We start from the raw sequence: 6,079 nt of genomic DNA on the forward strand, positions 1-6,079 counted from the left end.
TCTGTGACCTGATCTGGGGGTGTAGTGACGCCCACAGCAATTTGCAGAGGGCAGTGTGAACCACCTGCAAGAGAGATAAAATGCGGGAACCATCATTGTAATCGCTCCGGTTCCCGCATTGCATCACATATGTGTGAATCTAGGCCAGGGGTCTCAAACTCGCGGCCCGCGGGCCGACTGCGGCCCGCGGGACAATATTTTGCGGCCCCCCGCCTGGAAAAGCACTTAGCCACCTTCCCTCCGGTACTTGAAGAAGATGAAGTCGCCGCTCTGAACGCACTTGGTGCAGGTCAGCCTCTGGCGGTGTTACACAGCGGGCAGCGCTCCACCGCCAAGTACAGTACCTCGGCGTCTCACCAGGGGGAGTAAGTGGCGGTGGAGCGCTGCCCGCTGTGTAACACCGCCGGACGCTGACCTGCACCAAGTGCGTTCAGAGCGGCGACTTCATCTTCTTCGATGGGAGGGACACGGAGAGGCAAGTACCAGCCTGTCAGTCACGCTCTCCACGCCTCACTTTTTTTCTTCTCTTTCCCGTTCAGGCGACAGGACGTTCTGCCATTGGAGGCCCTGCATGGGAGGAGGAGACGCAGGGGTTTCTCAATGGGCGTCTCCTTCTCCCTGGCTGTGTTGTGATCCAATCACATCAAAGAGTGTCACAGACAAGGAGTTTTTTTCTTCCTGGCTGTGACTCTCACTGTGATTGGATTGAGGCACATGGAGAAGGAGACGCCCATTGAGAAACCCCGGCGTCTCTTCCTCCTTGATGCTCAGTATTAGCATACAGGGCAAGAAATATACAGGGGGGCACAGCAGAGTGGAGGAGTGCTATTTTTATAAACCAGACAGGTGCGTGCCCACCCTAAAGGTATTTGGCTACTCCTGTGAGTAAAAATCAGGTCCTCTTTAATGTTGCCGAAGGTCATGCTAGGCAGCTAGGGGGACTGAGAAACTCTATTTCCGCTCATCCAGAGCACCTTGTGCTGAAGTGGGTATCTCAAGGCACCATAGGCCTATGTTTTTGGTACGCAGCCCCAAATATGTCTTGCTCAAAGCCTGCAGTGAAGAGAAAGGTTGATGATGAGCACAGACAATTTCAGGAAAAGTGGGAAAAGCAATATTTCTTTATTGAGCACAAGGGCATCCCAACTTGTCTTATTTGCACAGAGAAAGTTGCAGTGCCCAAAGAATACAATTTGAAGCGTCATTACACAACTAGACATGCTGAGGAGTATGCAAAGTACCAGGAAGATGAGAGAGCCAACCAGGTTGCTAAACTTAAGACATGTCTGCTGAGGCAACAAGATTTCTTTAAGAAAGCAACCAAAGAGAATGATGCAGCAGTCGAAGCCAGCTACGTAGTTAGTATGATGATTGCTAAAGCAGGAAAGTCATTTAAAGAAGGGGAATTTATAAAAAAGTGCATGTTACAGGCTGCAAGTATTATCTCTCCAGAAAAGAAAGGTCAGTTTAGCAACATCAGCCTTTCTTCCAACACCGTGGCAGAGCGCATTTCTGACCTTTCAAGTGACATTTATGATCAACTGTGTGAGAAAATAAAATGTTTCAGTGTATACTCAGTCGCTCTTGATGAGACCACAGACATCACCGACACTGCCCAGCTTGCAATCTATGTCCGGGGTGTTGATGACAATTTTGAAGTCACAGAGGAGTTGCTCTCACTAGTTCCAATGCATGGCCAGACCACCGCCCAAGAGATATTTCACCAGCTGTGTGATGCTTTTCAGAATGATGGTTTGCCTTGGAGGAAGTTTGTCGGAATAACAACTGATGGAGCGCCATCAATGATCGGGAGGAAAAAAGGACTGGTGGCACTTGTTAATAAAAAAAAGAAAGAGGAAGGTTTAGAGGAGGTCATTGCTCTGCACTGCATTATTCATCAGCAGGCCCTTTGCAGCAAATGCCTGAAGTTTGACAACGTGATGTCTTTCGTTGTGAAATGCATCAATCAAATCAGATCCAGGGGCTTAAAACACAGAATGTTTCGTGCTTTTTTAGAGGAAATAGAGTCAGAATATGGGGATGTGCTCTACTTTACCGAGGTGCGTTGGCTCAGCAGGGGAAACGTATTGAAGAGATTTTTTGAGATGAGAGCGGAAGTGAAAGCTTTTATGGAGAAAGATGGGGCTTCTGTTCCTTTGCTAAGTGATCCAAAATGGCTCATGGACTTAGCTTTTTTGGTTGATATCACACATGAGCTTAATGTACTGAATAAGAGGTTACAAGGCCAGGGGCAACTTGTCAGTGCTGCCTATGACAGCGTGAGAGCGTTCTCTACAAAACTTATATTGTGGAAAGACCAGCTTTCTCAAACAAACCTTTGCCATTTCCCAGCATGCAAGTCACTCATTGATTCAGGCACACTATTCAGTCATGAGGAGTATGTGGATGTCATTTTGAGGCTACAGGAGGAATTTGATCATAGATTTGCAGACTTCAAGAGACACAGAGCCACATTTCAAATTTTTGCAGACCCCTTCTCCTTTGATGTGCAAGATGCCCCTCCAGTGTTTCAAATAGAGCTCATTGACCTGCAGTGTAACTCTGAACTCAAAGCCAAGTTTAGGGATGTGAGTGGAAAAGCAGACAAACTTGGGCAATTTTTAAGAGAATTGCCCCCCAGCTTCCCTGAGCTTTCCCGAATGTTCAAGCAGACCATGTGTCTTTTTGGGAGCACATACTTGTGCGAAAAGCTCTTCTCTACCTTGAACTTCAATAAGTCAAAGTACAGGTCTAGAATTACTGATGCTCATCTTCAAGCTGTGCTGAGGGTCTCAACTGCTTCCTCACTTACGCCAAATGTGGCTCGGCTATGCAAGAGTAAGCGCTGTCAGATCTCTAGCAGCAAGAAGTAGGCAGATAAAGCCATGTTCAAACAGTTTATGTCCATTCATGTTCTAAAAGTTAAATGTTAAAGAACTGTTAATAAAGACATTTGAATCTGAATAATGATATTTTGTAAGCGCATTTTTTGTGGAAAACTTGATGCGGCCCAGCCTTACCCAGAATCTACCTCCAGCGGCCCCCAGGTAAATTGAGTTTGAGACCCCTGATCTAGGCTAAAGCTTGTAGGAGGAGTTTTCATGCTCCTCTGACAGTCCTATGAGGCTGCCTGAACCCCAGACCCTCTCTCTAAATGGTGTTGATTGGCCCTGTGCCAATCACATGCCCCCCTAGCGAAAAAACTAAAAAAAAACTCTAGCAATATACACCAAACTAAGCATGTGAAGAGTGAGTGCCTCCAAGGTTCTGTTGTATTAGCAGATGGATTGAGAGCTGTGGAAGAAGGGGAGGATCAGAGAAGACAGGATCAAACAGCCTTTTCACACAAGGATTAACCCCTTAGGTTCCACAGTGAGTATAACAAGCATGCTTTACTGCATATACAGACTGATTGTACTGTTCTGGGTTTAGTAACACTTTAATTTCTTTATTTTCCAAAAAATTGTGACAAAAGAATGACAACTTAAAAAAATAAAATAAAATCACCATGACTAAATACATTGGACCCCTATTTTACAAAAAGGGATAATTTGGGGAATCTTTGTACTGTCCTGGAATTTTAGGGCCTCGAGAAATTAGATATGCAGTCAGTACATCGGACTGATCAATTTTCAAATTCATATACCATAGTTTGTTGACTCTAACTTTCCCGCAGACTAAATAGTATACACTGATTTGGGTTAGTTTACCAAATAAATGTAGCAGAATACATTGACGTAAATTTATGATGATTGTTATACAATTTTGCAAATAAATAATCTAAGAAAATGTATATTTTTTGTTTATATAGAACCAAGTGGTGATTAACCACTTCAGCCCCGGACCATTTTGCTGGCCAAAGACCAGACCACTTTTTGTGATTCGGCACTGCGTCGCTTTAACTGACAATTGTGCGGTCATGCGACGTGGCTCCCAAACAAAATTGACATCCTTTTTTTCCCATAAATAGAGCTTTCTTTTGGTGGTATTTGATCACCCCTGCGATTTTTATTTTTTGCACTATAAACAAAAATAGAGCGACAATTTTGAAAAAAAATTTTTTTTTACTTTTTGTTATAATAAATATCCCCCAAAAATATAAAAAAAACAATTTTTTTTCACATCAGTTTAGGCCAATACGTATTCTTCTACATATTTTTGGTAAAAAAAAAAAAATTGCAATAAGCGATTATTGATTGGTTTGCGCAAAAGTTATAGTAAATTAAAGTTTACAAAATAGAGGATAGTTTATGGCATTTTTATTAATATTTTTTTTTTTACTAGTAATGGCGGCGATCAGCGGTTTTTATTGTGACTGCGACATTATGACGAACACATCGGACGTTTTTGACACATTTTTGGGACCATTGTCATTTATACAGCAATCACTGCTATACAAATGCAGTGATTCCTGTGTAAATGACACTGGCAGTGAAGGGGTTAACCAGTGGGTGGCAGTGTAGGGGTTAAGTGTTCCTAGGGGTGTGTTAATAACTGTGGGGGGCTGGGCTTTCTTTTAGTAAACACTGATCTCTGCTCCAATCACATGGAGCAGAGATCAGCGTCACTTGTTGCTAGGCAGAACGGGGAAGATGCTGTTTACAACAGCATCTCACAGTTCAGCCGCCCCGCGAGACGATCGCGGGTATGCCCATGGCAATCGAGTCCGGACTCATGGGGGTCCCGACAAGCACGTGTCCGCGCGCTCGTGATGGCAGGGCGGCATTTAAGATTGGATATACCTGTACGCCACTATGCTTGCCCGTGCCATTCTGTACATCGGCGTGCGCTGGTCGGGAAGTGGTTAAATACCACCAAAACAGAGCTCTATTTGCCTTAATTTTTGGTACAGCGTTGTATGACTGTAAATCTCATTCAAAGTGCAACAGCGCTGAAAAATGGCCTGGACTGGAAGGGGGTGAAAGTGTCTGGGCTTAAAGTGTTAAAAAGCCCGGAACCTGCCTTCCCTATATCTGGTCTCCCACAGTACACAGAACATAGAAATGCAATTATTTTAGTAAATATAAACTGCTATATACTGTATACATTTTCTCTTCAGCAGTCCCAGTGCTTCTCCACTCTTGTCCTCAGGGCCCACTAACAGGCCAGATTGTATGTATTACCTTGGGGAGATGCAGACTAGAATACTGCAATCACTGAGCAGCAAATGATATCAGCTGTGATGTATTTCCGTTATCTTGCAAACCTGGCCTGTTAGTGGGTTCTGAGGACAGGAGTTGAGAACCACCAATAGCATTCTTCTGACTTGTATCAGTATCTGCTTAAAGCTTGTAGGAGGAGTTTTCCTTTTCCCCTGTCCCTCTGTCTGGACAGTGCTGATTGGCCTGTGCTGATCACATGCACCCTTTCAAGAAAAAAAAAAAAAACTCTAGCAATGCACACCAAACTGAGCACGTGCAGCCTGACTCCTAATGCTCTGTTCTACCAGGAAATGGGTTGGAGTCAGTTAAAGTAGAGGAGGATCAGAGACAGGATCACACAGCCTTTACACACAATGCAGAGGATTAACTCCTTGGGTTCCACAGTGAGTATAACAAGAATCTTTTACTGCATATACAGACTTATTTTACTGTTGTGGGTTTAGTAATACTTTACCCGGTTCCCAACCGGCGCATGCCATTGTACATCGGCAGAATGGCACGGCTGGGCAAATGGGCGTACCTGTATGTCCCTTTAAATTTGCCGCCATGCCATCGCGTGTGCCAGCTAGGACCTCCGTGAGTCGGGTCGCGGGTCCCACGGATTTGATCGCCACGGGGATACTCGCGATCATCTCACGGGGAGATGCTAATGTAAACAAGCATCTCCCCGTTCTGCCTAGTGAGTGTTCAGGAGCAGAGATCAGTGATGTGTCACACGTAGCCATGCCCCCCACAGTTAGAAACACTCACCAGGACACACGTAACCCTTACCCTGCCCCTTAGTGGTTAACCCCTTCACTGCCAGTGTCATTTACACAGGAATCAGTGCATTTGTACAGCACTGATTGCTGTATAAATGACAATGGTCCCAAAAATGTGTAAAAAATGTCCGATGTGTCCGCCATAATGTTGCAGTC

General features: G+C 44.6%; 1 pseudogene; it reads left to right on the plus strand.

Moving 5' to 3' along the window:
- The first annotated feature begins 1,037 nt into the window (after nucleotides 1–1,037).
- Nucleotides 1,038–2,873, plus strand: LOC143932950 (general transcription factor II-I repeat domain-containing protein 2 pseudogene; annotated as a pseudogene).
- The last annotated feature ends 3,206 nt before the right edge of the window (nucleotides 2,874–6,079 follow it).

This window comes from Lithobates pipiens, unplaced genomic scaffold, assembly GCF_037356315.1.
Source record: "Lithobates pipiens isolate NorthernLeopardFrog02 unplaced genomic scaffold, aLitPip1_a1.2 Scaffold_27, whole genome shotgun sequence".
Lineage (NCBI taxonomy): Eukaryota > Metazoa > Chordata > Amphibia > Anura > Ranidae > Lithobates > Lithobates pipiens.